Below are 9514 nucleotides of genomic sequence, written 5' to 3'. Positions count from 1 at the left end.
ACCGTGTTAAAACATGTCTAAAATATACAGGACAGAGTGACAGAAACCATCAGGTGGGAAAGGCAGCAGAGGTGACATGTGACAAATCCTCCCTGCTCGGGCTAAATGAAGAGCATTTCAGTGTGGTGAGTCAGAGAGCATAGTGTGTGTGCTCACCTTTTTCAGTCAACATAGATTTTTAGAAGTGGGTATTTAAACTCCTCTGCTCTTATGTCTTTGTTCCCTGTATGTTATAATTATTGTCATCACCACTGTAACCTCCACTTGGAAATGAATACTGATTCAAAGACTGTCCTTCTATCAATATAAATAGATAGAGATAGATAAATATATAGATAGATAGATGAATATTTCATTATCAGGAGAACAATAATGTTTGCTGAGGAGCTGCTGTATATACCGTACTTGGTCATCCTCTTCATTTTCATGCCAGCCCTTGTTACTAGCTGCTTCCACAATCTGACCAGCCACTCTCGTGCTACATGTTGTGGTTAACAGTTGGGTAGTACAGTGTGTCTTTAGTAAATAAAGCATGAGGAAAGCTTAAGTGTCTCTATTAGCCTTTAGAAAGTCTCCACTGGATGGATCCAATCTGTATTGTACTGGTGGGTTAAAATGCAGAATTTGATTCATGAATCACGACTTGTGTCTATTACAGACATGTGAGGTATTCATATAAGGTGATACTCTGATCTAAACAGATGACACTAAGTAGATCAATTACAATTAACTAGATGCTTACACATCAATTTTAAACAAATAGATTTTTTTTTAAAAATAATACATTCTTGGAGCTAATGACTTTGAGTGTACAACTTCCACAGTTCTGACTGTTTCTATTAGAGGCCAGGTTAGTGAAGTGCTTGTCTCCTTGTCAAGATCCATTGAGCAGCCATTGATCTGCTGGCTGGTGACATCCAATTCCAGTGCCTCACTTCCTGCCAGTTTGAGACTAGACTCGCATGTGTCCTGCGTGTGCTTCAGTGCTTACGATGCTGAATGTTTCTCGCTGCTGAGCTCTTTGAACCATATTTAATTTCCAGTGACCCCTTCAAAAAGTGAGAGTCGAATCTTCGAGTTTTTCAGGGCAGCCCTTCCTTGAAAGACCATGATCTGCTGTATTCAGTAAAGGTTTGCAGGAATTTAATTATTATAATATGACTTAAATTAACTTGGGTGAGTGATGAAACGTTTCTCCCACTGAAAATGCTACGTCCAGATGAACAGAATCAACCTTTTGGGACTTAAATTAATGTTTATTTGTGTCTTAAGCAAACTCTTTGCAGCTTTAGATCAGGACTCACTGAAATTGCTCATACATGTCTTTGTGGACCTTACTTTGTGCACTGATATGCAGACATGTTGGAACAGCAAGTGGTCATCTCCAAACTTCAACAAAGTTGGGAGCATGAAATTGTCTAAACAACAACAAACACCTTGATGTGCTGAAGCATTAAAGAGTTTCCTTTTAGTGGAACTAGAGGGCCCAGGGATGCAAAATGTAGCTCAGCCTCTATTAATGTAACAAGCCCAAGTTTCAGATGCAATTAAAATGGATAGCATAAGCCCCAGGTTTTAATAATATCTAATATGTGATGATGTATGACAGTAATAATAGCCAAAATAATAAAAAGATAATTCCCACAAGCTGTAGTATTTTTCCAATCTTGGTAGCAAGGAGGCATGCAAAGACAATGGCAACGATGCATGTCAAATTCTGCACGTTTCTTCACGTACACATCAATATTAACATCAACATACACATTACAAAGGTTTGATTTTGAAAAAACAAAACTACCAACTGAGATGATGGCCCGTAACCTTAGTGGACAAACTTAATGTCCACTGATATGAAAGAATAAACAATGAAATCAGCTTCACTGGTCATTGTTTGCTTTCAGATACTCTGAATGTGTGTAGGGGGTCTAACAGTGGGAGCTAGACCAACTTTGGGCAAAGGTCCAGGGATGTTTCCACTTGAGAGGACAGGTGAAGGGTTTGCATGTCAGTACACTGAAAGGAAGATGCCTAACAGAAGCCTAAAGGATTGACAAATGAGCTGTCAAATAGAAACTGACATCTCACGGTGCTCAAATTCATACGGTAAAGAAAAACAGGATTTGGCTGTCATGCATCGCCGGTGAATGCTAATGTTTTGCTAAACTGTGCTCTGAGAACATCCAAGCCCACCAGTTCCCCGAAGAGGTGTAAAGAGGGCATTTTTGTTCTTACTCAGCAGACGTGCTGTGTTGTAGAAATCTTTCGTTTTTGACTTTGAAAAATGCATTGTAAAACAAACCAAAACATAACAGAAAGTCAGACAATAAACTTGTCTCAAACCTCAAGATTTAAAGTTACATTTGTTACAAATTTTACAGCATTTGTTTTCAACCCCTTGCGGAAACTGATTTGATATCTTTTTTTCCCGCTTATAAATAAAATGCTGCTTCTCCTGTTGAACAACCAGACATATACTATAAATCCTCTCTTATCTTTTATGTGTTAGGCATATTTTCCCTTTTGCACTTTAGGAGGACAGCTTGTTTAATGCAGAAAAACTAATAAAATACCTTACACTGCAAAAACAAAAATGAATGTGGACATGAAAATATAAAAATATTATACCATATGCATGACATCCAACTTACAGAGTCTTGAACAAGTGAAATGATCATTTCATATTCTTACTTTATTTTTTCAGAATGATTTTTCAAGATGTGTCCTTGAAGGTGCCTTAACAAATACACACAAGCTGCTCATTTCAGCCTCTGCAGGGCACACTGAGTCAGGATTTAGCAAGATAAATACAGCCTCTATAGATTTTTGCTCAAATGTTGACAGTCTGACTAATACGGCTGTGATTCATACCTTTGTGGCACCACATAACAGTATTTTTCTTTTAAAATCTGCCTGGTTGTCACAGTGATTCCACTCCACCAGTTGACAGCTTTAACTGGACTTTAAATGTAGCTTTTAGATACTGCTCTGAAAACATAAATTCAGCAAAGTTGCTCTGCAGTTCGATGATGTTTATAGTTCCATTTGTGTGTTTCTTTTCTCTGTATGCTTTGTGAAGTTTAATACAGAGAGGTTGAGCCAAGTCTGAATCCCTACATTGAAACAGTCTTAGTTCCACTTCTCTCACCAGGCTGAACTTTCATAAACTTGGCTGCTGTCTCTCCAGCAAAGGATTTACCACAATGTCTATTCCACAATATTCTAATTTTTGCCTCATAACTTTTGCACTGTCCACTTCCTGCTGTGACAAAACAAATTTCCCACGTGTGGGACTAATAAAGGTTATCTTATCTTATCTTATCTTATCTTATCTTATGAAATTAAATTGCAATTGCATAAACTCCCCACCCCCTTTTTTTTTTAAACTTGTAGAGTACAGTTTTGTGAAACGCTTTTATTGCAATGCACAGACACTGCATTAGTTAACCTTTCTTCAAAGTACTGTTGAGGATCTCTTTATAATTGAATAAAAGAAATTCTGAGATATTGACAACAGCAAATCAAATGCAAAACCACAATGATACTCATTTGACAAGTGGAAGTAGACAATAGACTGTACATAAAAGATGGACATAGCTTCTGGTTGTCAAGCAACTTAAATTAAACAATCCTTTCATTGGCCGACAGAGGGCAAGAGCTGTGGTTGATTAAACATGTCTAGTTGTGGAAAATAAACAGTGATTGCTCCCCTGCTGTTAATACCGACTTTCAGGTTTCAGCCATTATGTTAATTATAGAGTGAAAAAGAAGGATAAAGTATGGTATTCATTACTTTGTGATTAAGAAGTTGACAGTCTATGAACATGCATTATATATATATATATATCAGCCTTGAGACGGCTGCTTTTATGCAGGGTGACATTAATATTGCCCAAATGAGCTGTTGGAGTCGGTTGTAGACCTGCATTTAGAGCTGCTGGGACAACCAGAAGGGTACTAATGTCCTGGAATAGCACTAAAGTAACAAATACTGATCAGGTTTGCAGACCACAGATAGTAAAAAAACAATGTTTACTTTTAAGAGAATAGTGTATTTAGTGTATATAATTATTTTGTTTTCTTTGTTCTTTTTAAATGCACTGTTTGCTTTTTGTCAATTTTTACCAGTGAATCATTAAGATGACCTTCAAGAATGTGGTGGATGTAAGCCACATTTTAATCGTGTTTACAGACAAAATGATACACAAACACACATGCAAGCAAACACTATCATAACCACAACTTCCCAAGCATTCAAATGTTTCAAAATACATGAACTGAATAGAAAATAATAAGGTAGAATAACAGAGAAGGAACAAAGAAGTACAATTTGTATTTAAGGAATCTTACCAGTACCTTGCTGAAACTATACCACGAAGATTTCTCAAGACAAAAGGGGGTCCAACCTCGTTCTAGTAAGACACACCTAACAAACTGGCTGCTGAGTACAGCTACTGATCACATGACTAAGTTGCAACACACATAAACTAAACTAAACAGGTAAAAAGATTGAGCCCTCTGGGACCCCCGAATGCCATGATAGCAGCTAATGAAGTAAAATTGTTAATAGTAACTGTAAATACTCTGTTTGATATGTAGGATGAGAACAATTTCAGCACCTTTCCACTAACATCAGCCTCATTTCTAAGTCTTTTGAGGAGAATTGTATGGTCAGCTGTGTCAGATGCTGCAGTCAGCTCTAGTAAAATAAGAACAGTAAAACTACCTGAGTCTGCACTCTTTAAAATGCCACAACCCTAAGTAAAAAGGGGTGTTTTTTTCTAAAGTGTCCACGTCGTTGGCTTCGATTATCTCTAAAAGGTAAAAGAGATAATTGGTAAAAAAAAGAATTTTTGAAAGTAGAGGTAATTTGGAGATTGGACAGTAGTTATGAGAAAGAGTTGGGTCTAAATCTGTTTCCTTTCAAAGAAGCTGAATACTGTTTAAAATAGTCTGGAACATACCTGTATAAAATAGACTCCTTTATAATGTTGTGATGCCCAATTTGCATGTTGTTAATTATGCTGGACTGAGTGTCCTTCAGTAGGGATAGAAATGAGCCATTGGGACCCAGTGATACCTTAAAGCTTTCCAGCAAAACCTTTCCGAGTCTGCAGTGAAGGTGCCACAGACAGCAGGACTGAAAATAAGAAGACCCTCATATAAAGTCAGTGGACTCTCTCCACCTCCACTTGCTCTTACATTCTCCATGATGACAGCTGCTGCAACCCTTTTGCCCAAATCTTGTTTAAATTCACTTACTCTCAAGAAAAAACCAACATCTTTCCCTTTTTTCTCTATTTTTACTCATGTTCTCTTATCCGTTTGATAGAAAATAATAAACTGTAATATAATGTCACAGAATTTGTGTGTATACCACAACTTCCAGCTATTTTGGCAGCGTACCTATAACAGGCTGCCTGCCTCAGTTCTGAAGGAATATCCACATCTACATGTGGCCAAGTTTCAGTTTCAACTTTACAACAGCTTTGGCAGTGACTGATTTCATCAGCAGCCATTTGTGCTTCCTGAGCTCCAGCTCAGCATTAAGCTTCTGGGTTTCTTTAAAAAAAGAAACCCAAACAAACCCACACCTCTGAGCTCTTAGCAGAGAGAAAAAAGTCACTAAATACAGTAAAGGTAAAATGGATGAGTTCAGTGAAATAGTTGTTTTTCTTAGAAGCAGTGAAGTAAGTGAGGCACCTTGTCCCACAGCAGTGGTCTTCTGTTTGACTTTGCTGGAAGGTGTACTGTTAATTAGTCCACCCCAAGTCCGCCCTCCCTTATTTTGTTCCTTTAAGCAGAAGTTTGCTAATATTACATCATTTAATTACTGGAAAAGGTTTCTGGTAGAATGTCCTTATGTGTCCCTATGAACTGTGTTGCCCTATATCAATGGATTTCTAATACACTGAGCTGTTCTTACTGATGTTGTGAATTTTCCCTTAACATAAATTTTAGGTCAGCCAAGCTTGGACTAATATATTTCAAGCAAGGCGGCAACAAAATCATTATCTAGTCATGCTATCTATTCATGCTCAAAAAATATCTTGAATTTTTATTATTTTTTCTATTTATTATCTATTTTATGTAGCATACTGATGTGATGTGGCGTCAAACAAACATAAAAACAATCCTGCAAATAGCGTATGCAGTAGATCTACATACAGACAAAGGCCAAAGCCTCTTCCTGAAGATATTTTCTCTCACTTTATAAGTTCTGTAGAGGTAACAATCACTAACACATTTTCCTCTTGTTTGATATTATGGCCCTAGCAGACCTGCAGTGGTTTCACTTGTGTGGGTGTGTGGTTTTGCTCTCTCCTTCTTGTCACAGACACCAGCCTCTTTCTTGTGGAGCTGAAATGTGCACACCTGAAGCTTCACTCAGCAATCAGCTCTTGTAGCTAAGCAGAGGAAGAGGAGACGGTAAAAAAGTCTTTTCTCTGTCTGTGTTGAGTGCTCTTTTTTCCCTCCCTCTTCTTTAAACTTATTGACTTGTTCCCAGCTTCTGAGTTTTATTGTACCATTTCTTTCTGTTCTTGGTTGTAATATTGACTTGGCTTTCATTATTAATGATAATCCTCTGTTTTGTTCCCAGTTCTAGCTCCCTGCCTCTTTCTCCTGGACACTTATACTGTTACTTCCCCACAACCCCTAGACTGAGGAAGGTAACACTACACTATAGCAGGAAAGAAGGAAGGAAGAAGAACGTTTGACCACAAAAAAGTGACTGACTGACTTTTCTTTAATCCAAGTGTAAAATCCCATTCCCTAACATTGGAATGTTTATATCCCACCAGCCGGCTAGCTGCAGTGTTCCTGATTCAGTCTCTGCTTTGCTTCGTTATGTTTGCACTTATATACAAATCTGCATTACTGCACACTAAGGACTTTTCAAAAGCCACGGTCACACGAGGTAATGTGCTCGCCCACTCGTCATGTTCACTGAAGACAAATAAATGGCTACTTGAGTATCAGCTGGAAGGCTCCCAAACACCAGCCTTTCTGTTTATGCCCTTTAAAAAAAATTTTGCAGCATAATGTACACTATAAAATTTAATAATTAACAGTATAAAATGACATTTTCTTCCAATTGTGAACTCAAAGTCACAAAAGGACTTTGAGGGTAAAGATGATAAATCTGGGTTGTCATCTTAAAAAGTGGAATTTTGGTACCTCAGAGATGTGCCTGAGGATGTGGATTAGTGGCACACAAGCTGCAAATCTCACAGGACCCTGACCTGCCATATCCCTAAAACCTTCGCCCTTTCTCACTGAAAGTGATTTCAATACCTGCTGTCGTTGCTTCCCATATTAAAAAGCTGCCAAACCAGCCCAGTTTTTCTAAGAAACAGGGCGTAGTAAACCTTTATCCCACACTGATAAATGAAGGTCTTACCTGGCAGGTGGTATTTGGTATAAACTGCTAGCCCCGTTCTACTCAGCTCAGTACTAATTAACTGTACACGGTTTATGTGAAGTTAAAGGACTACATGTGTAGTCTTGCTGAGAAACTAATCCAAGTGCAGGCAAACATGAAAGCATAGATACATACATGCTTATGAGTAACCACTGACAGTTGCTGGAGAGTAGAAGGGCCAAGCAGCTATGCAGCCAAGAGAAGGCTTTATAATGTGGGGCTGGAAAGCTTCTTGATTTATGCAGTTTGGTAGATGGTCCAAATGTATCCTCCTGCAATATTTATTAGACATGCACACCATCACTCTACATTCTGACTGCAATAGTGGTGGGTGGACAGAACACTATGCATAACATTGCATAATGTAAGGCTGTCACATACTAATGGAGGATGGCAGTGTGATTATTTGCATCATTTCCATAAAATCATAATTTTGCACATTCTGTACATCTAAGATTAAAGCATCTGAGAAACATCCTGTCCTGGGGTTGGGGTATTTGCTTCTGCTGTGCTGGCAGCAGCTGTCAGACAGCTCCTGCATTAAAATAGACTTATGTATATTGATGCCTTGTCAAAGTATAGTTATGTTCAGTAACACATCAGCTTCCCTTCATCTGAGTTAGCTGGTTACCAAACTAGAGCGAAACACATGTTGTGCAGTTGGAATAATGTGTTCCATGCAGTTGTCTACTGGTAGAAGTGAGCGATTAAACAAAAGATGTTATCTTTGATCTTCCATTATGTTCAAAATAAGCTGAAAATGAACCTATAAGTGGTTATAGAATAAGATATGACTACCTCTGAGACTAGAAAGAGATTTGAAAAACATTTTTTGCACTAAAATATGCTAAAACAATGCTATATCTACATTCACTTTTAAGTTGTCTCTGTAGAAATTATACTATTTGAAAACTGTAAAATAGTTTTCCCCCCCCAACAGCTCTCCAAAACTCAAGTTCTTGAAATGTGGCTGAGGCAACGATCAGTGCACACACACAAACACATGTACACACAATAAAAGTAGTAACAAAATGTCCTTCCTGTCATTGATGTGAACACCTGTTCCCTAAACTGGGATTTCTGTTCAAAATTAATCTTCTCAAAGATGAAGTTAAAGGGTGCGTTTCTTTGTCCCCAGTAGAGGGCACTGTGGATATTCATTAAGGCCGGGCATGTCTCTCGTGTGTGTGTCTGTGTGTGACCACCCAATGATTACAGTGTTTGAGCAAAGCTGTGTAGACTTTGGTTGACTTTGTGAGACCAAGTAAGCAAGGTGGAGGGTTGCATTTACTTTTAGTGTTCTCCCTACACCTGTAAGTCCAGGAAAAACATATAAAATAATAAAGATCATATTTTTTTAAAGATCACAAAACCGATCTATGAAACCTTTGTCTCAAATCAAAGCTGCGATCCCACCACTGGATTTAGATACATGAATGAACCTAAAAGTAGGTGTTAATATGGTCCAAATGTCTAAGAATCTCCTGGAACATTTAAATGCATTAATATAAATCTACCTACTGTGATGCAAATGAGAAACGATACCTAAGAGAAGAAGAATGACTTTAAATCTTGCAGGTGAGGCTCCTTGGCCACTTTCATCAACGAGTCTCTATAATGTTATCCTTTTGAATGAAGTAATGGACAGAATTATATTAACGAATGCTTTTATCCTTTGTGTAAAGTCATTTCTCATTCATCTTTCTTTTTACCCATCTTTTCCTGACTCTTTTCTATTGTATATGAACGTAGAAATATAGATTTACTACTGGCCTTCCCTCCAGTCTCTTCATCTGTCTCTTCCTGTTTATGAAATCCTTTTGTTATTATAGAAATAGAGGTTTGCTCACTAAATTAAATGCAGAGGCTTAATGATTTTTTTTAAGTGTCATTCTGATGGGGAGAGTCATGCAGAATCTGTTCTGCTCCTGGCTTTACAAAACATTGTTTATAAAACACTCAAAATTATCAGCAGACAATAATAAGACAGTGGATTAACTTGGCACATTCATTTAAATGAAATGGGGTTTATCTATGGAAGACATTATTTGTGGCAAAGCTGACATTGCTATTAATTGTTCTCTTTACTACAAT

This window comes from Maylandia zebra, linkage group LG16, assembly GCF_041146795.1.
Source record: "Maylandia zebra isolate NMK-2024a linkage group LG16, Mzebra_GT3a, whole genome shotgun sequence".
In the NCBI taxonomy this organism is placed as follows: domain Eukaryota; kingdom Metazoa; phylum Chordata; class Actinopteri; order Cichliformes; family Cichlidae; genus Maylandia; species Maylandia zebra.
The sequence above is the reverse complement of the archived record's forward strand: the minus strand, read 5'-3'. Positions refer to the sequence as shown.